Here is a 21,614-nt window from a genome sequence, read left to right as displayed (position 1 = left end):
AAAAGCAGCAGGAGCTGCCCAGGAGCGCTCGTCATCCGCTAGAAGGCAGATTTATCGGTTCCTGTGGTGCCTCAATGGCACGGGGCATTCCCCAGCCTCGCTCCCTCGGGGCTTACACGCAGGGCTCCGTGCCCTCACTCCCACAGGCACCGTGTAGCAACCGTCTCGCCCAGTGACTCACTTCAGCTGGTGCACTGCAAGGAGGGGGCTCACAGCACGGGTTTCTTTTTACCAGAGCAGACCGCATGCATTTTGTGCCCACATGGGAAGTTCTGGAGCGGTTTTACAAAGTCTTGGAGGAGAAAAGACTGAAAACTTAGGCTTTTTTCCTTTTCTTTTGGTAACAATTAGTGTAGGATTGGGATCTGGGAAGCCCAGGTTTGAATCCCCACTCTGCCCCAAGTTTGATTCCCCACCCAGCTTGCTGAGTGACCTTGGGCCAGTTACACACTTTCAGCCTTACCTACCTCACAGGGTTGTTGTGAAGATAAAATGGAGGCGAGAAGAAAGATGTAACCCGCTTTGGCTGCACTGGGGAGAAATGCAGGGTATAAATGATGTAAATAAATAAAAGAACTGTTTACAAGCACATCAGTTCAGCTGGTCGGGAGCTAGCAGGCCTTGAGTCACCTATCCAGAGGAGTTAGCCATGTAGTCGCAAAATAGTAAAGAGTCCAGTAAGGCTAACCAACTTTATTGTAGCATAAGCTTTCAAGAACCACAGTTCTTTTTGTCAGAACTGTGGTTCTTGGAAGCTTATGCTACAATAAAATCCCATAGAGTACACCCTCCAAAGCAGCCATTTTCTTCAGGGTAAGCGATCGCTGCCGTCTGGATATCAGTTGCATTTCTAGGAGATCTTCAGGCTTCTTCTATAGGTTAAACCCCGACGAGAGAGCTACGTGTTAGGAATGGGAAAGCATAAGCCGTGGCCAACTAACTAGGAAAATATCAAAAGGTGTATTTGAAACATATCTATCAAAGTGAATTATACAATAAGTACAATAAACATTCCTATGTCACAATCAATACCACTCTTTAAGGAAGCCCCGGTAAACACCTCTCCACCCCGTCGAACGAAGGGGTAACACAGGCTATAGGTTGGCAACCCTCTTTTTACTGAGAACTTGTTCTTTCCAGGCAGCAAATCAGAACAGACAAATTCCTTGAATCTCAAATATATGTCTATTTTCTCCCTCTGCAGGAGAAGGGGAAGCATTCTGCACATGCTCAAAGGCACTCTCTTCTTTCTGAGGAACAGCTGGTCCTTGGACTCGTAATAGGTTAGGAAATCCTTTTCCAGGCAAGTGCTGATCCTTACCCACCCTACTTGCTTCTCTTTCTCTTATTCTTAGCATGATTTTTCAGTCCGTTAATTGTAAAGATGTGATACTGCAGCTTTTGATTAAATGATTTCCAAGGCTGCTTACGATGAAAATAACACAAATCCTTGACTCTGCCATCACAGGGCAACCAGCAGGAGGAAGAGAGTTTTTCTTCTGGCAAGTTCTGTGCTGGATAATCTTTTTGTGGCTGCTGGATGGGGCTGGTCTGGTCTTCATCTGATCATGGCTTCCTTATAATAACATCCGATTTATACATCGCCCTTCAGGACAAAATGCCACACTCAGAGCAGTTTACAAACTGTGTTATTGTTCTCCTCATGACAATCACTTTGTGAGGTGGGTGGGGTTGAGAGCTCCAAGAAGCTGTGACTGACCCAAGGTCACCCAGCTGGCTTCAAGTGGAGGAGTGAGGAATCAAACCTGGCTCTCCAGATTAGAGTCCTGCCGCTCTTAATCACTACACCAAAGTGGCTCTTCTTGGGATGTACTCCGCTTGAGTTTCTGGCCGATGGCTGAGAGTAGTCCATCCCCTCTCTCTCAGACCTACATTGCTAGAGCAATGTGGGACATTAATATAAATAGCCGGGATGACTTTACATATCTCAACCCTCCTGCTTCCGGCTGGAAATTCGTGTTTCCATTTTGCTTCTCCCTCACGTAACTTGAACTTGTGACTCTTCATTTTTACATCATTGTCCGTTTCCTTGCACTGAATTTGCCTCCTAGGAAGAAGTTGCATAGAAAAGCCATGCAAAGTGACTACCAAACGAATCGACAAAGTGTACGGTGAAAAGCAGACAAGGGAGAAACTGTCGACACAAAGATAAACAAATGTATATCTAAAATGAAGTGAAACTGGGAGCATTCGCTCTTTCCTGAGCTGTGCCATGAAGTAGTTCCGTCGCCAAGGAGGGGCTTGTACCTCACCCGAGCTGTATAGACAGCATTACACTGTCTCTGTGCTTCCTGGCACCTCTGCTTGGGGCGAGCTGCCAAGATGCTTGAGAGAGAAAGCGCAAAAGTGGGCCCCAATCCAGCCCAACAGATGGGGTTGCCTGTGAGCAGCCAAGAGCCCGTGTACACACTTGTAGTGTTTAAAGGGCAGGATTCCCACCACTGCACCTCTGAGAGGCCAGCCTGAACAAGGCTATCTCCTCAGCAGAGCAGAGGGGATGCTCGGCTGATAATCCCGGATAATCCTGCTTTGGGCTGGATTCGTTTTTGCAAGTCAATAAAGCAGCTGAGATAAACTGCCGGCCCATCTGATGGGGACTCAGCAGCTGGAGAGAGGCAGGAGTGGGCAGGAAAAGCTTTGCCTTGATGGGCCCTCTATCTCTTTTGCTCAAGCCAGTCGGGGGCTGCCTAGGCCAAACGATCTCATCCTTACTTGGGTGCAGCCAACAACAAAACACACACACAAGTTATTCTGGGGTTTTGCAAAGCCAACTAAGAACTGCTTATTCCATTCATATTTATTCTTGTGGTTGGTGGATTGAAAATTCCACACAAAGGCCACCTCAACCTATATTTCAGAAGTTTGAGAGCCACCATGGTGGAGTGGTAGGTGTCCGACGGTGGCGGACAAACTCCCAGGGGTTTATCCTGTTGCCCGCCAATCCGCCAGCAATCAGCGGGAAAAACAAGCTCCCAGAGGTCGACTGCCACCGGCAGACATCCTGGGAACACGCATGGCGCGCACGCTCCTGGGGGGCGCAACAACATCGCTTCCGGAAGTGACATCATCATGCAGGCCATGGGAGTGCTCCTACACTTTGTTTGGGGATGATTTTGGCCCCCAATGGGCTGAATCGGCCCCACGGCTGGTGCAATGATGTCACTTATGGAAGTGACATTATCATGCAAGTGCCAGAATGTGGACACACTTCGCACCAGTGCAAAGATGGAGCACACAACAGGCATGAGGCAACTGCCAGGTCCCACCCCCTGCTGGGAGAGTATAGGGACCTGGCAACCCTATGTAGTGGTTGGGCTGGGAATGCCATTTCCCTGCTCCGGACTGGCAAACTCCCGGTGTCTGGGTTCTCCTACCCGCATTTGTATTGAGTCTGGCGAGAGAACAGTGGGAGGTGGAAATGACTAGTAAGAGTACTAGGAGTGTTTTAAGCTATCTCATTCCTGTGGCTTCAAACCTGAAATCCCAATTTCAGTTTTGCTTCCCCGATTCGATTTGTTTTCCTGCTTGTGTCAGACTGATCTATAGATTAAAAACTGCTGTTATACATACTTTAGATTTGTGATTTTTGATGGGTTTTATATCGGCTCATTGGTCCATTTTTTGTTCGTTCCTAATGAAAATCTCTGTATGTGGGTACTTGAAACCACTCTCAACTTCTCTCAACTCTCCCCGCTTCTGGGAGAATGCTCAGTCTTCATTGGTCGATTATTTCGTCCCCTTCTTAAAGTTAATGAAAATCCCTGTGTAAGGGTAGTTGAAACCAGTATAGCATCGGGTTGTTAGCCATGGCTGGCACTTGGCGGCAGACTCAGGGGCGGGAACACAGGAGCACAACCGTGTCAATGGCGTGATGTCATTTCTGGGGCAAACCCAGAAGTGACATCACGCCATCAGCCCTACGCTCTAGATTCACTGGTATGTTGCGTCAACAGTGTGGCATCAGTTCCAGGCTGCCCCAGAAATTACATCACGGCACTGATACAATGGCAATTTTTGCTTTGTTTTCCATACCACTCCTCTGCTAAATGGCACCAGGGGTTAAGAACTGCCACTGGGAAGTCTCTTGCCTTAGCAGGAGACATGGCAGCCCAAATATATCTGTGCATAAGGCACAACTGACTTATGGCAACTGCAGCAAGGGGCTCCCAAGGCCAAGTGAGAAGCAGAGGTGGTTTGCCATTGCTTTCCTCCGCAGAGCTTTCTTTGGCGTTCCCCCATCCAAGCACCCACTCTGCTTAGCTTTCAAGACCTGATGAGACGGGGCTATACTGTGCTGCCTTCCCTCCCGGCCCTAACATATAGTGACCATCAAAAGAAGAAACGCACATTATCTAAACAAATAAGTAAGGCAGCTGTTGAGTCCTCTTTTCTGAGCATTTCCAGGCTTTCCAGGGGATGAGCTAAAGGCCAGCCTCCCACTCAGACTCATAAGGACATATCCCCAAACACCCATGTAATCATTTGGGCACAATTCCACGGCTAACTTGAGTCCATCATTCCACATGTGCTACGTCGCTGTATGGAAGCCAGCTGTGAGGCAAGCCCATCGCTCCACGAGTCAGAGGCAGAAGCTTTTCTGGTTCAGGCCTTGTTAGGAAGGGCTGAGTTCCAAAGAGCTATTTTTGACATGCCCAGTGAGATTTAGGGATCTTTTAAAGAAATGAATAGCAGGTCATTGTATCCTTTCATAAGTGGCTTTTGAAGGTCTTCTTTATTGGGGTTGGTGGTGGTGGAGAGAGCCCTCAAGTCATAGCTGACTTACGGCGACCCCTGCTGGGGTTTTCACAGCAAGAGACTAATAGAGGTGGTTTGTCATTGCCTGCCTCTGCAACCCTGGCCTTCGTTGGAGGTCTCCCATCCAACTACTAACAAGGCTGACCCTGCTTAGCTTCTGAGATCTGACGAGATTAGGCTCTCCTGGGCTATCCAGGTCAGGGCCTTTACGGGGGGTGAGGGAGAGCTATTATCTGCTGTGTGGCATGGTCAGAGGGGCTGCTGTTTTGAAAATCACAACTCCAAGGCCTCTTAAGACATGTAGAAGTTGGGTCCTACCCAAGGATGCAGGACACTATTGAAATCATACCACGATGTAGAATAAGCCCCCTGACCTCCAGCCAGACTATTGTTGGGACCAGGAGAAACTCTGTTAAATTTGATGTATGTATATATGTACGTATGCATGCATTTACTTCCTTCATACGCCACCTTTCTCTCCAATGGGAACCCAAACGGATTACATTGTTCTCCTCTCCTCCATTATATCCCCATGAAAACCTTGTGAGATAGGTTAGGCTGAGAGTGTGTGGCTGGCCCAAGGTCACTCAGCAAGCTTCCACGGCAGAACGGGGATTCGAACCTAGAGTCTCCCAGATCCAAGTCTAACAATCTGACCAATACACTACCGTTCCTGAATTGCCTAATGATCACAGCTGTAGGCAAGATGGGACACGCATGAAGCTGTGTTTTGTACTGAATCAGACCATTGGTCCATCAAGGGCCAATGGCATGCAAGACATGAGCTCTACCCCTGAGACACAACTTCTCCTCAGTAATACTGCACTTCCTGCCCTGGTTACAGCCCTCAACTGCATGTCATTCCTTCAAGTTTTAATCCAAATGCAGAGATCATCTTTGAATGAGGTCATGATGAACAACACACATGGAAACATGAAGCAGCCTTATCCTGATTCAGACTGTTAGTCTATCAAGGTCAGGCTGGGAGCAGCTCTTCAGGGTCTCAGGAAGAAGTCTTCCCCATTACCTTCTTCTTTTTCACTGGAGATGCCGGGGATTGAACCTGAGACTTTTTGCATCCCAAGCCAATGCTCTACCACTGAGCCACAACCCGTTCCTAGAAGATGCACTGCCTCGTCATCCTATCTAAGAATTTTTGAGTTTTTAATTTAGGACACCCCAGCATCCATTAAAAAAGAGCTTCTTTTCAGCATAGAAAACCTCTCTCTCATTCTTTTTTAAAATTAGTGGGGGGGGGGGTGATAGCTGGTACCCTCCTGCCCCAAGTCCTTCCAGTACTGAGTGATAGTCCATTATCTGCTTCACCATTCGGTTTATTTGTTTTATGATTTGCAAGTTATGATTCCTCCTGGCTCAAAGTCAAGATGGATTGTATCACTCACTACTATTTTGTTTAAGAGCTCTGGAAACTAATCCTCCATTTAATTTTCTATGACTTTAATAGCAGGTTGTTTTAAGGTGCTAACTTAACGGAAGCTATTTATTTAAGAGGGCTTGTTCACTATAATTAGTTTAAAGGTTCTGAACTTTAAAATCATTGATCTTGTTCAATGTACAGATTTCTGACATGAAAATAGATGCTAAAATACCTTTCGACGTTTTATCTGGGCAAGAGGGTTCTAGAAGTTACCAGGCTTTGGAAATCAATTATATTATGGATGTTTCTTTGAAAATCAGCCTGGAAATTTGGCAGCCTCCACCTGGCAAAGTTAGCTTTGTCCCTGTTCATTGCAGTATTTCAGTGATAATCTATGGATTTTTCCCCCCTTTAACCACTTTCATTGAGAACCGCTTGAGACTAATGACACCAATACATTTCTGAATGGCTAGAAGGCCTAATTCATACTTCTTATATGGACGAATACTTGAGGAAGCAGCTCCATATTTGATAAGACGTTTCAGTGGTAATTACCTATATGGCACAATGGAACAAGAAATTCAATAGAGAGGCTCACATAGGGATAAGCAGACGGATGAGTTTGGAAGGCAAGCTTTGAAAGGAGCTGTCGCTGGTTTTCTCCACTCTCATGGGGACTGAACAGCTATTCAGAATTCAAACTGATTTTTTGGGAGAGGATCATACTCTCCATAGTGAGATGGAGGAAGAGAAAGGAAACTTAAAAATATCTCTGAAATCCTCTCACCCCCGTCCTATTGTCCATTGGATGGAAGACTTTACTTCAGGGGTTCTCAGTCAGCATGTGGAATTTTGAGAAAGGAGGTTAGTGAGTAGAGATGGGCATGAACCGAAATACGAACCAAAATTCAGCACGAACCAGGCCGGTTCGTGGTTTGCAAACCGGTGGTTTGTCAGAACCCATTTCTGACGAACTGCCACAAACTTTCGGCTGGTTCATTTGGTTCATTTTTTGGTTCATCACTTCAGACAGCCTGGCGCTGGTCAATCAGTTTCCTAGGCAACAGAGGATGGACTTCCAGCAGACCTTCTGCTGACCTGGATGGAGCCTTCTGCTGGCCCGGAACAGACTATTTGCTGACCTGGATGTGATGTTTTCATGAACCAAATGAACCGGTTCACGAACCAGGGCAGGTTTGTGAAAGTTAGTGGTTCATGGTTCGTGAAATATGACGAACCACGAACCGCATGGTTTGGTTTTTTTCCGGTTCGTGCCCATCTCTAGTAGTGAGTGCTACCACAAAATGGCTGCCATGGGAGTTGGGACCAAGCATAAAATGGCTGCCATGGGAAATGGCAATTAGAGAATGTTTCATGACAAGCATCCTCCTGTGATCGGGGCAGCTATTTCTGAATGGGTACTCCTTGCTGACCCAAAGGTGATGGTCTTAAAAAGTCAGTATTGGCTTTTTGCTTTGGTGGAGTGGGTGTTTTGTGGAAGAAGCAAACAATACACACTGGTGGGCACTGGGGTGGCATCAATGCTCTATTCAATTTGTTTTGATCCAGAAAGAAGAATTGTTATTTTGGGGGGCAAGCTGGTCACTTTCTTAGCCAAGTAGCACCAAATGACCTCTCCTTGTGTTTCTTTCAATGACTGCCGAGGATCAGCACTGACTTCCAGACTGCCTTGTTGTGGCCTTGAACACTTTGCATGCTCTTGCATTCAAAAGAGCCCAACCGTTCATTTTCTTAAATCCCAACTATGAACCTTTTGCTATTTAGGTTGCTAAGTAACACACAGCTGTAAGAGAAAGTACAAGTCACATGCAAATCCAGCACGGGCAACAGCTTGCACAGACCTGGTGTAGATTGTCAAATAAGATTGCATCTTTGGAATGCTCACTTCATGCCAACCGTCCAGCTGAGATTTCCTTGCAGAATTCCCACTGAAATGAACAATGGCTCTGATGCCATGATAGAGGCGGCATCTGTGTTAATCGATGGGGCAGCGACTTGCTGATTCTGGGCTTCTCTGCTCAATTGGCACCCCCAATCTGTGGCTCTGTGGTCAAGATGTCAATGGGCAGATAAAAAATGTTTCTACATGGAGATTCAGCCCCCATCTCTACAGTTGAAGCCCCCACAGTAAAGGGGACACAACTCAAATGGCTCCCCTCCTCCCCTTTACTCCAGAGAAAATATAAACCTATTTTTCTGCAGAGCAAAGGAGAAACTGTAGGGTGCCTGCAGGTGAATTAGGGTTGCCAACTTCGGTTTGAAAAATTCCTGGAGATTTTAGCACAGAGCCTGGGAAAGAGAGGGAGCTCACTGGGGAAGTGATGCCATAGAGTCCATCTTCCTTTCCACCAGGGGAATTGATATCTGTAGTCTGGAGACCAGTTATAATTCTGGGAGAACCTCCACTTGGAGGTTGGCAACCCACATAGGAATACTACCCTATGGCCACCACTGTATGGGGGACAGCAGAACTGAGCTCCACCCAAAATAGGAGAGCTAAGGTTGCATGCCCCCTTTTCAGGCTTTAAAGATACCCCCTCCAGCCATTTCTTGCTGCACTATTACAGCGTGGCTCAGTAGGGAAAAGGAAGTTTTCCAGGCCATGGGGGAGCCCGGAGAAATTGGTGTTGCATGTACACTTTTATGTTGGTGTTGTGGGGAAAAGGATGAGCAGGAGAGAGGAGAGGAGCAGTGGCAGTGAGTGGCTCACAAATTGGGAGCATGGACATTGTTCTCACCATTTCCTATGCTGTTTGTTGCCGCTGTTGTGGCAGGAGGCATGCTTTTGCACCTCCACACAGATGCTGCCTTAGGGTGAAGCTACAAGTGACGAATGACACTTGAACGGCAAGTGTATTTCTCCCTGTTCACTTGCCCTCCACTCAATCCACTTACCGTTCAAGTGTCATTCGTCACTTGTAGCTTGGCCCTCAGTCTTTTGGGTGAACTGGAATCCACATACCTAGTGCATACCTGGAACCTTCAGGAGATTTTGGGGAGCAGGGCATGGGGAATAAAGGTGTCATTGCCGTGTCACTGTCACTTCCAGCTAAAATCCAGAAGTGATGTCACCAGCATTGTAGAACATCACCAATCTCTAATCATAGAGACTGTTGAAGTCCTGAAGCATTGGTGACATCACTTCCAGGTGTTAGCTGGAAATGACATCAGTTTGACAACAATGTCAAAACTTTTCCCTTCCTGCTGCTGTGGTGGGAGATTGCCTGCCATAGCAGGTAAGTTGGCAACACCCAAAGGCCAATGAAGGAATGTTAAGGGGGACTTCCTTTGTTGCAGAAGCTTGGAGATTTCACTACAGTAGGAACCTGAAGACTTGTTCAGTCCCCAGTTCATGGAAAGCGATAGAGTCGCTGTCAGGTTATCAGTTCAGTATTAACAGGAAGTTGCTAACTCACCAGCTCATATGAAAGGGTGGAGGAATCAAAACCCTGAATAAGTTTTTCAGGTAAGCATTGTGCTCAGGGGTTTTTTTTATGGGAAAAGAGGTGGTGGAACTCTCAAGAGGGAAAGGAGGGAGAAAGACATGGGCCCCCTTACAAAACTGCTCTTTCATCCAGGAGATCAGGGGGGCGGGGCCACCAGACATGAGAGGTGCCGGAGCTCAGTTCCACTGCGTTCCTACTGAAAAAAAAGACCCGATTGTGCTGTTGTAGCATTTGAAGGACTCCCAAGGGAATTGGAATGAGTTCTGGAAAAGTGTTAATGTTCAAAATCACTATTGAATTTCAACAAAGAGCACACCACGCTGTTGTTCTTCCATCCCAAGACACCCAATCATTCTAAACCACTTGTACACATACACAACACGATTTTTGCACCTTTGCAATTCACAGTCCGCTTGGGTCTAACCACAAGAAGAACTAGAATGGGCAACATCACTCACCTACTTCTATGGCCTCTGTGGGAGTTTTGTGCAACCTGGAAGCGATAATAGAAATCTTTCCCTCCTTGTTCCTTGATGCACTGTCTCCTGTAACCCTGTCTGCAGAAGCCGGCTCTTGAAACATTGCGCATTCTCTAGTTAGCCCTGGGAAGAGGGTTTTTTGGGGTGGGTGGGTGAGTAAACCCTGGCCTTGGGCATTGCACAGATTTAAACAGAGGGCACAATTGTGACACTTCTGTTTTCCTAAGAAGGGTACTGCCCGAGTCCCCAAAAGACTATTATCCATCTGCAGTAGGACATTTTCATTCATTCTGCAGTTGCCTATCCTACACTATAAGAAGGTCTATGTTTAAGACATGCTAGCGAAAATACAATTTGCCTACAATCTGTTATCAGCAGTGCAAAATCTCACTGACGTGTGCAACATGTACTGTACGAAGCCTTACTGTTTATGCACATTCTCTTACATGGAGATTCAAGATGTTTCCACCATCCATTCAGGGATTTATCATCTAGAGACCCAGGAGGAAGGGGAGGGAAGACATACATCCTCAATAATAGCTCTAGCAGCTCAGAAAAACAGTTTTGTTTTGTTTTTAAAGGTATCCCCAACAGCTTTTCAAAAGGCAAAAATCAAGATAAAATAGGGAAAGTGGCCTTGTTCACAAGTTACAGTCAATCCATGTACAATGTACACTTGAATTGTCTTTATACGGGAACTGAGTGATTTTTATGTTAAGTTCAATGCATGTGCAGCTCAACATGTGATTGAAACTGCATATTTATCTAGGAACTAGTCCCTGGTTTCATTGATAAAGTGAATGCAAGTTGTCCCTTTCTTACAAACAGAAGTACACTTGTACATGAAGGAAGTGTAAGCGTTCACTATAACATATGAACAGGGCTATAACACTATAACATATGAACAGGGCTATAACACTGTAACAGGGCTACAACACTATAACATATGAACAGGGCTATAACACTATAACAGGGCTATAACACTATAACATATGAACAGGATTATAACACTATAACAGGGCTATAACACTATAACATATGAACAGGGCTATAACACTATAACAGGGCTATAACACTATAACATATGAACAGGGCTATAACACTATAACAGGGCTATAACACTATAACATATGAACAGGGCTATAACACTATAACAGGGCTATAACACTATAACATATGAACAGGGCTATAACACTATAACAGGGCTAGCGATTTACCAGGAACAGGTTCTAGAAAATAGATGACTGTCCCTGGTAAGTAAAAACATTTGAGTTGTATAGTACCATCACTGGATCCCCTTGCTTCAGACCTGATGCAAAGCAAAGATGCTTCTGCTTTCACTTTGGTAACCGCTTAAAGAAGCCATGGTCTGGCAAGGGCCCAGAATTTCCAGACTCTTGAGCCAATGAGTCAGATGTAGTTCCAAGGCCCACACCACACTATGCTCACCATAAGAACATCAGAAAAGACCTGCTGGATCAAACCAGTGGTCCATCTAATCCAACGTCTTGTATCACACAGTAGCCAACCAGTGAGTCTGGAGGTCCAGCTTCAGGGCCTAGAGGCCCCTCTTGTCTCATATTCAGAAGTTCCTGACTCTGGATGTGGAGGCCCCCTTTGGTCAACACAGACACTCGTGGACCAATCCTCCACAAAACTGTCTACCCCGCCCCCCTTTAACGCCATCTATTCCATTGCTACATTGACTGGCAATGAATTCTACATTTTAATCACTCATTGAGTAGAGAAGTGTTTCTTTTTGTCCATTCTGAATCACCAGTGAAGATGAAAGTAGGCCAGTACAACTTGGTATGGCGTGCCAGTAAGGAAGTGGTTGAGGTAGCGTCTCTCATCTTCCTCTGTGAGCTCCCCAAGGGAGAGAGGACCTGTAGAAAATTTATATCACTTGCACCTCTGCATACCAGGGTGACAAAGCTGTGGAGGTTACTAGGTAGGGGGTAGAATGAGTGATGAGAAGTGCAGGGAAGAGAAGCAATTGAGGAGCCAAGGAAGGGGGATAAAGCGCGGCAGGACATTGCAAAGGGCTGGCAGAGCTGGGAAGAGGAGAGTTCTTTATTGAGGAAGGAGTAGGGGCTGAGGCCAGGGATGTGGGGACAGAACAATGTTAACGGGAGGGGGGATATGTTATTGGAAAAAGATTAAGGTTGAGCCAAGCACCTGATAGGCAGTAGTGAGCTGTCTGCAGTACAGAGGTTCGCTGCAGCGGTGGCAAGTCTAAAAGGAGAGCGAGCCATGGAAATCCCTTTGTATCCGTTGGAAAGGGTGTATCATTCGGAAAGAGGTCAGTTCTCCCGAGCTTTTCTTCCTCCGTTGACCCCAGCTGCTTGTCCTGTTGACTGAGCTCAGGCGTGCAGATCCGAAGGACTCAGCAAGTGCCTAGCTGTGCCAATCCCTGTTGCCAGCTTTGGCACAACATGACAGTCCATTGCTTTGCCAGGGTTTCCTTGCAAGGTATAGGCCTTGTCTCCACACTTGTATCCCACCCATCATAAACAACAGCTTCTCTCCTGTCTGTTTCCAAAGGAGAGACTCTGGATCACCTGCAAGTCAAATCCCATCGTTGCCCCTAGGAGACAAAGGCTGCAGTCCTAAGGACCCTTTCCCTGGGAATAAGTCCTGTTGAATATCATGGGATTTACTTAGGCTTCTTCCCAGACTCTCCCATTTCTCTTTGTGTATCCAGCTTCTTGGACCAAAGTTTCCTAAGACCATTGTGACATCAGGGCAGGTAAGCCAATGGCAGTCAGAGAGACTGTGACATCACCTGGCTGTCTGCTTTCTTTCTTCTGGCCTGCACCGCCTATGAACTTTCTTTTAAAAGTGATGAGAATATGATAATTTAAGGAATATATTGTCAGAATAAAGAGCAATATGAGAAAGGGAAACAAAGACTTCCTGAAATGATGGTGTATGTGTGTGTGTGTGTGAGTGTGTGTGTCTTTTATTACACACAGCCTGTAATCTGAGCACAGACTGGCAGCTTCCTTTTGGCACTCTGTTCTTATCTCCTGCTGGCACAAAAGCTGGTGCATTTTTCACAACATTCTTTTGGAAGGATTCATTTCAACTGAATAGATTTCTGCATAAGCGAAAACAGTGTTACGAGAACGTTAATGTTATAAAGAAAGTATTGCAAATGAAGGAGTCACACATAAGCTGCAATGTGAAACACTTCCAAACTCTTGATTTCAAAGGTTCTCCCCTTTCAGATCCGGTGGCCCTGGGAACAGAGAATATGATGTCGCAGTGTTCTAGAACCCAAAGTGGTGAGTCCTGGCATCAGGAAGCAGAATGACAAAACTATGGTTAAGGAGACAAGAAAAGCCTTGCCTAATCAAACTGCGGTCCACCTAAAGTTCAGCATCCTGTTTCCTGCTGTGGCCAAGCAGATTACTTATGCCTATGCTATTTGTGCATATATAAATCAATGTTGTCCTTACATATATATAAGTAGCATCCACTACATCTGAATTGCATAAAAAAGTACAATGTACGAACACAGTACAAATGGTCATAGATCCAGAGGAGTTAGCCGTGTTAGTCTGTAGTTGCAAAATAGTAAAGAGTCCAGTAGCACCTTTAAGACCAACCTACTTTATTATACCATAAGCTTTCGAGAACCACAGTTCTCTTGCATCTGATTAATAGTAATAGTAATAGTAATAGTAATAGTAATAGTAATAGTAATAGTAATAGTAATAGTAATAGTAATAGTAATAGTAATAGTAATAGTAATAGTAAACATTCAATTTATATACCGCCCTTCAGGACAACTTAATGCCCACTCAGAGCAGTTTACAAACTATGTCATTATTATCCCCACAACAAAACACCCTGATTAAGAGAGCTGTGGCTCTGGAAAGCTTATGCTACAATAAAGTTGGTTAGTCTTAAAGGTGCTACTGGACTCTTTTCTACAGTACAAATGAAATGCAAAAAATACAGAACCAAAACTACTTACAAAAGTTTGCTCAGCACGCTATAGTTAAATAAAACAGGCATCCAGTGTCACTTTAAAGAATGACAAAATGTATCCCTAAATATGCTTTCTGGAGTCAGAGCTCCCTTCTTCAGATGCTTGCAACTGTAGAAGAACTAGCAGGGGATTGCAGTTGGAGTACTTGATTAGGGGGATTCGGGAGTCGGGACACGCAGGGGCAAATCTCCTCTCTGTCACTGAAGCTTGACCTTGAGCCAGTCATACATTCAGGGTTGTCAGCCCCCCCGACAATTGGTGGGGGCTGGGGGCAGGGAGACGTATTGGTTCATGGAGGGCCTTGCTGGTGACATCATGACATCACTGGTGACTCACTGGCATCATGTCTGGCAGTGACATCATCAGTTGTTGGCCCGCCAGAACCACTCTGGTATTTGTGTAAAAACTCTATGTGACACGATGACATCTGATGACATGATGAAATCCCTTTCTGGTGTACAGAAGGTGACATTGTCATATTGCTGGCGATGTCACAACGTCATGTGGAAGGGCCTGCCTCAACCTGGTATTTCGTCCCGTTTCCCTCTGTTTCATCTGCTGGCCAGCTGAGTGTGGCGTGGGATGTGGGCTGGGGGCTGGGGGCAGGGGATCCCCTGCTCCCAGCTGTGGGTTGGCAACCCTACATCCCAGGATTTTGTAGTGAGGATAAAATGGAGGAGAGGAGAATTCGATAAGTAGCATTGGGTCCCCTTGGCAAGGTATAAATGAAATAAATAAAATAAATAATAAGTATTCATATATTAGGCATCTCCAATGTATATAGCATCTCCGACATATCTGATGAAGCGAGCACAAAAATGCTTATTCTAGAACGCTTTTTGTTCGTCTAATGTGCCTTTGGGCTCATGTTTTATTCTGCTGCTGCTGCATCTGGCATTTGCATCCATTGTTGCAATTCCTGGGCAAATACCATGCGCCGTGCCAGAGAGGGCAAAAGCTGGGCAAGGCAGACCCGGCTGGATTTTGAAGCGCTGAGAGCATTTGACTGAACAAGCCGGCGTGCTGCAAGGGCAGCCTGGAAAGAAACTCAGTGCCAGTCGAGGCCAGAGGACACCGAATCTCAGCCAGCAGCCTTCGAGCCAAGCCGAAAACCTCAGTGCTTTGGCCTTGCCAAGGAAACGGCGGCCTCTCCTTTTACGGCAAACTTGCCAATTACTTCCAGCCTCTGCTTTCCGATAAGCTGGGCTGGGAGGAACAGGCCTTCCCTTGGATGGCATCTCTGGCCTCTCTTTGCCTTGGGAATGACACTTCCGTGCAGGCCAAGTGACGGAAGCTTCCGCTTTGGGAAGTGCTGGGGGTGTCTGCGGCAGCGTTAGCGTTCCTTTGAGGCCTTTGGAAACCTTTCTTTTCCCCTCCCCTTGGAAGGCTTTCAGGGAACTGAGCGTACTTTATGAGCTGACCTCTCATTCCAGGTCAGCAGGTCTTCCCAGCCCAAACCTCAGGAATGTTGGATCGCAGGATTTTTCAGATGTCTTGCTAGTTAGCTCCGTTCTGCATACATTTAAAAATATCCTTGGACAAATTCCTGCCTTCTTCATGAGTCTGGGATCCAGAATCTCCGAAGAGAACAAAACGGCACGGATGGTTCAAAAGAAGCAGCTGTATTTTTCCACAGCGTTAAATATCTTACCCGACTGCCCTCGCTCTAGAGTTCAATGATATGAATAGCAGATAGTCCTTTCAGCTAGTCAGGAGTAACTGATTCTGCAGCAATGCCAGTAAAAGGGTATGTATTGTATAGTGGTTAAAGTACTACGCTTGGACTGGGGAAAAAAGCGGGAGACCTCCTGGCTACCTGGTGTGTCGGTGGGAGGAAATGAAGGGGGGGAAGTGGGGCACGTGCCAGCATCTCGCTGGCATGCTGAAGCCATTTTCAGCAAAAACGGGAAATGACATCACTGACGCTCTAGGATTTGCAGATCTCAGAGCATCCCATGATGTCACTTCTGGTTTTTACAGGAAGTGCTGCCAACATATTGGCGTCATGCTGCTGCCCCAATCCCCAGCCCCTGCTTGCTCCTAGGGATTGTCAGCTATAGCCCGGCAACCCTAGTTCCAGGTTCGAATTCCCACACTGCCGCGAAGATTACTGGGTAACTTTGCACCCATCACACAAGCTCTCTCTCCGCCTTTCCTACAAGCCCGGACAACTTGAAGGAATTTCTCTAACTTGCTACAAATGGAGAATTTTCCATTCTTTGTTTTTACGGAAAGTAAACTGAAAGTATCGTTTGGCATAATCTTAACTTTCAGTGACATAAATAATGTATTGCAATCTATCAACACCTCAATTAACGGGTTGGATCCACCCAGCTGTTTCACTCCATCTTGCTCCCCTCCCCTTAATACAGCCCTCCTGCCACATGGCTCTTGTCCCTGCATAAATTTTTGGTGGTTAAATGGAACACCCTTCTTCCTTTTCCACCAGTGGATCAACTGGGTGCCTCCCACTCAACGTTTTAAAATGATCTTTTTAAATTCATCAAGGCTTGACTGTTGTAATGCTCTATACATTGGCCTCCCATCTAAGTTATCTAGGAGGCTTCAATTAGTGCAAAATGCTGCAGCTCGACTGTTATCAGGAGCGAGCAGGAACATGAACAGCCCATCCTACAGTCGCTCCACTGGCTACCCATCAGTTACTGTGCTCAGTTCAAGGTATTAGTTATTACATACAAAGTTCTTAATGGCTTTGGTCCAGCATACCTATGGGACCGCCTCCCTCCCTATGTTCCTCCATGGCAGCTTCGCTCATCTGAAAAGGGTCTCCTGCAGGTGCCAGGCTGCACACAGGTGAAGTCAGCAGCAGCCCATACAAGGGCTTTCTTTGTGGTGGCCCCCACCCTGTGGAATGACCTGTCTGAGGAAGTCAGGAGATCCCCCACTCTCCTGGCTTTTCGTAAACGATGCAAAACCAAACTATTCAAAAAGGCTTTTTACTCAAATGGGAGGGCTGTATTGTAGGGATGGGGTCTCAGATGCTTCGCTAATGAGTTAGGGACCATAGACTTCATCACTATATTGCCTTACATATTATCTGCTGCTTTAAATATGTATTCCTATGTACCACCAGTGCTCCGTGTTGTCTAATGTTAGTCCTAGAATTGATTATGTTCTGCTTCAGTATTTTTTCTACTCTGTATTGGATTCTTGCAAATACTATGTCTTTTAAACTTGTATCTATTTATCCTATGGTATTATTTATGAAATGTCCTGGATACTGTATTGAAATGTACTCGATACTGATTGTACTAATCTCATACTGTGTAATCCGCCTTGAGTCTCAGTGAGAAGGGCGGATTACAAACAAACAAACAAACAAACAAACAAACAAACAAACAAACAAACAAACAAACAAACAAACAAACAAACAAACAAACAAACAAACAAACAAACAAACAAACAAACAAACAAACAAACAAACAAACAAACAAACAAACAAACAGTGCCTTAGGGGAACCAGTACCATCCTGTTTTAAAACACATCAAAAATATTAGTCACTAGCCAGTGCTGAAAGGCCCATTTGGCTCAGCAGGGCCAGCAACAGGCCTTGCCTTGCCCATTGCTTTCTCCTGCGAACAGGAAGCAGCGCAGCAGCAGGCAATTGGTAACTGGTAAGATGGCTCAGGCCCTGAGCTGGCTAGCCCAAGCAAGCCCGAGTTTGTCAGATTTCAGAAGCTAAGTAGGGCCAGCCTTGGTTAGTAATTGGATAGGAGACCTCCAAGGAAGACCAGGGTCTCTATGTAGAGTCAGGCAATGGCAAACCAGCTCTGTTAGTCTCTTGCCGTGAAAACCCCAGCAGGGGTCACCATAGGTCATCTATGACTTGATGGCACTCTCCACCACCACCAAGTTGGCACACAGCATCTTGCTGCCTCTAGGGCCACGGCCCACTGGGAAATTTCCCTGTAAGTCAAATGGCCAGTCCCACCTCTGGTGTCTATCTGAATTGATCTGCATTCAAACTTGGATGCAAGTGACGATCTACTGCCGTCTTTGTCATATGACCTGGCTGGTTCTGTGCAGGAACGACTCACAAACACAGACCTTTTGAATATTTCTGGATGGGTACCATCGAACGCAGATGCCTATACCGTGTGGGAGCCTTGGACCGACAGATTCTGATTATATATAATAAGAAGGAGAACATTTCTTTCTTTCTTTCTTTCTTTCTTTCTTTCTTTCTTTCTTTCTTTCTTTCTTTCTTTCTTTCTTTCTTTCTTTCTTTCTTTCTTTCTTTCTTTCTTTCTTTCTTTCTTTCTTTCTTTCTTTCTTTCTTTCTTTCTTTCTTTCTTTCTTTTCTACTCTTGCAAAGTGTTCATCTGTATTGGATATTCCTCAGGAGGAGTGCATGTCAAGTATGCAGTGGTACAAAAGTTATATAACGTATGTGTCTTACCTACATGTGCATGCCTATTAAACCATACTGGTGCTGTAGGCACTGCCTCCTCTTCACCTAGGTGGTGTTCCAGGGTGCAAATGTGGCGAGCGCTCGGATTTTCTCCGCTCGCTGACCTTCAAGCATGGTCCAGCGCATTCGGCTTGGACACAAAGCCCAAACAGATGGCCCTTCCAGAGCATGCCAACCATGCAAATGTGGGGTTTTGACTCGCAATTCCTGCTCCGGCTCCAAGGGAGGCTCGGGAAAACAAGGCATCCAGTGTGTGCTACTGGGAAAGCAGCCACGCACCCCAGCTTGCAGAGAAATGCTGGGCAGAGTCCAAGCCTAGGAGTGGAGTGGAGAGGGAGGGAAGAGAACATTGCAACACATTCCAGGAGATGGTGTGTGCATGTGAGTGTGGACCTCCCCACCCCCCCACCTCCGACTCCAATCTAAATGTGAAGCACAGGGAGAGATTTGGAAAGATTTGGAAAGTGGGAGTCAAAGGGAGAAAGAGGAGGACTGGTTTCCCTATGCAGCAGGCAAGCTTACCAGCCTGTGACATTTTTGCCAGAGGAAGGGTAAAATCAGGAATAGTTTCTCAGGGGTATAAAAAAAGCAAGGCTTGCCCTTCTTCCGGACGAGCCGAGCAGTGTCTTCAAACTGCTGAGATCTCATAAATCATCCTTCCTAAACCCCACCCTATTATGCACGCAGTTTTGCCCCTGGCTTGGCCTGGTCTCTTCCGATGGAAGAGCATGACATTTGGAGGGTCTCTGGGATAGATTTTATTGCTGAGTTTTAAAAGAGATCGGAAGGCTTTGTCAATTTCCTCTCTCTACAGAGCCAGCAAAGATCACCCCTCAGAGGGTTTGCTAATTTCCTCTTTGCCTCCTTAAGGCTCTGTCAGTTTCACCTCCCCTTCTAGGAGGAGAGGAGGAAATAAATAAATGCTTTGAGGAGAGATCTTTGCTGGCTCCATAGAAAGGGGAAACTGACAGAGCCTTCCAATGTCTTTTAAAACTCAGCTTCCTGGCTAACATTGCAACTTCCTTCACCTGAGTGTCTTTGTGTAATTCATCTCTTGTAGTTTAGCTCTTAAGTATGACCCTACTGGGTAGTTCTATATTGTCTAATGCAAGTCCTAGAATTGCTTATGCTCTGTTTCAGCATTTCTTCAACCATGTATCAGATTTTTGGTATAATGTTATGTCTTTGTAACCTTTCATTTATTTACCCTATGGCATGGTTTTTCGAAATGCCCTTGAAATGGACTGTACTAATCTCACACTATGCAATCCACTTTGAGTCTCAGTGAGAAAGGCAGACTATAAATGACATAAATAAATACATTTTAAAAATAAAATAAAAACAAATGTCACTCTCAGTGTACGGGGAGAAGGGAGTCTTTGGTTGAAAGGTTAGGTGGGAATCCTGCTACACATCAACAGAATGAGCACATTCTGTTTATTGAGAGGTCAGAGGTTTGAACACATAAGCCGATAGTTCAAGTGAAGGTGACAGGGTTATAGTTCAATAAAACTAAGGTTACCAGCTCAGTGTTGGGGTATACCTGGAGATACCTGGGGGAGGGGAGGGGCCTCAGTAGGGTATAATGCCACAGAATCTACCCTCCAAAGCAGCCCTTTTCTCCAAGGGAAGCTGATCTCTGTAGTCTGGAAAACATTTGTAATTCTGGGTTGGCAACCCTAGATAAAACTAGGGCCGTTTCCACACAGTTTACCTTGTTGTGGAAAACAGCGAAATCTCGCGCGAAATCTCGCGAGAAGATGCTGTTATCACGCGAGAAGACGCTGTTATTGCACAAGAAGAAGCGATAACAGCATCGTCTCGCGTGATTTTGTGCGAAATTTCGCTATTTTCCACAACAAGGTAAGCTGCGTGGAAACGGCCATGGTAAGACCTCTAGCACTGAACCACAGACCTGTCTCAGCAGGAGAGAGAGGAAGGCTCAACCAGGATCTCACAAGCTGGCAGCCAACTTCCCACAATTACCTCTCCTGCTGAGAGGGCCCTAGATGTGCCTCAGCTTTGAATACCTGAAGCAGGTATTTAAAGCTGTGTATGCTAGAAAGCCATCTTGCCATCCACTGGCTTCGAATCCAGCCATGGCTGCCGGCTTCCTTGCCATGGTATTCTGATTTTCCTTTCTGAAGATGAGCGCCGTGTATGTTCCCCTCCAGATGCCTTCAGCACCAAGCAATGTGCAGAAAAACAACCGTCACCAATTCAAACGCCACAGGCAGAAATTTCCCACCGCCTCCTTGAGGCTTTCAACAGAAGCCCTTCACATGTTCCGGTGCGAGTCATTAAGGGATAAGATGTTGAGTGATGGGATTCCAGGCCATGAGCATATACATGTCAGTCAGACTTAAAGAGATCTTATCGGAGTCATGTGCTAAACGAGGTGTGGGTGGGGTGGGGGTTATGAGCTGGTATGTCAGCAGAGAAGCAGTCCTTTGGAGCCTCTTCCAGTTGAGAGAAACCACCTCAAATGCCTCAACCGACATCTACCTCAACTGACATCGTCATCACCAGAGGGCAATTCTAGTCCTCCCTGCCATTTGTTGCAAGGTAAGTACATTCACCGTCCTGGATCCTTAGACCAAAACATCCACTCGGAACAACTGCAGAGAGCTAACGAGTATCCTGGAGCGACCTTGGAGCTTGCTTGCAACTGTTCCCAGCTATATCAAAATGACTGCAACAGCCTGCATTAGTCACACAAGCATTTACGTGAATACCAACGTTTTCAGTTTTTATGATAAAAGGGGTTTAAATAGCCTTTGCATCTGCCTTGAGTCCTTGTTGAGAGTCAGTGTAGCATAGTAGTTAGGGTGATCCGGGAGACTCAGGTTCGAATCCCCACTCTGCCAGGGAAGCTCACTGGGTGACCATGGGCCAGTCACATTCTCTAAGCCTAATCTACCTCACAGGGAAGTTATGGTGAGAAACAAAACGGAGCCGAGGAGAACGTGAGCTGCTTTGGGTCTCCATTGGAGAGAAAAGTGGGGAAACTAAAAAAGTTGCAAATAAATTAATGACACCATCAGAAAACAACCCAATGTCCCCACTCAGAACTGAGCTTAGTAA

The sequence above is a fragment of the Eublepharis macularius genome, chromosome 15 (assembly GCF_028583425.1).
Source record: "Eublepharis macularius isolate TG4126 chromosome 15, MPM_Emac_v1.0, whole genome shotgun sequence".
Taxonomy (NCBI): Eukaryota; Metazoa; Chordata; class Lepidosauria; order Squamata; family Eublepharidae; genus Eublepharis; species Eublepharis macularius.
This window is presented reverse-complemented; position numbering follows the sequence as displayed.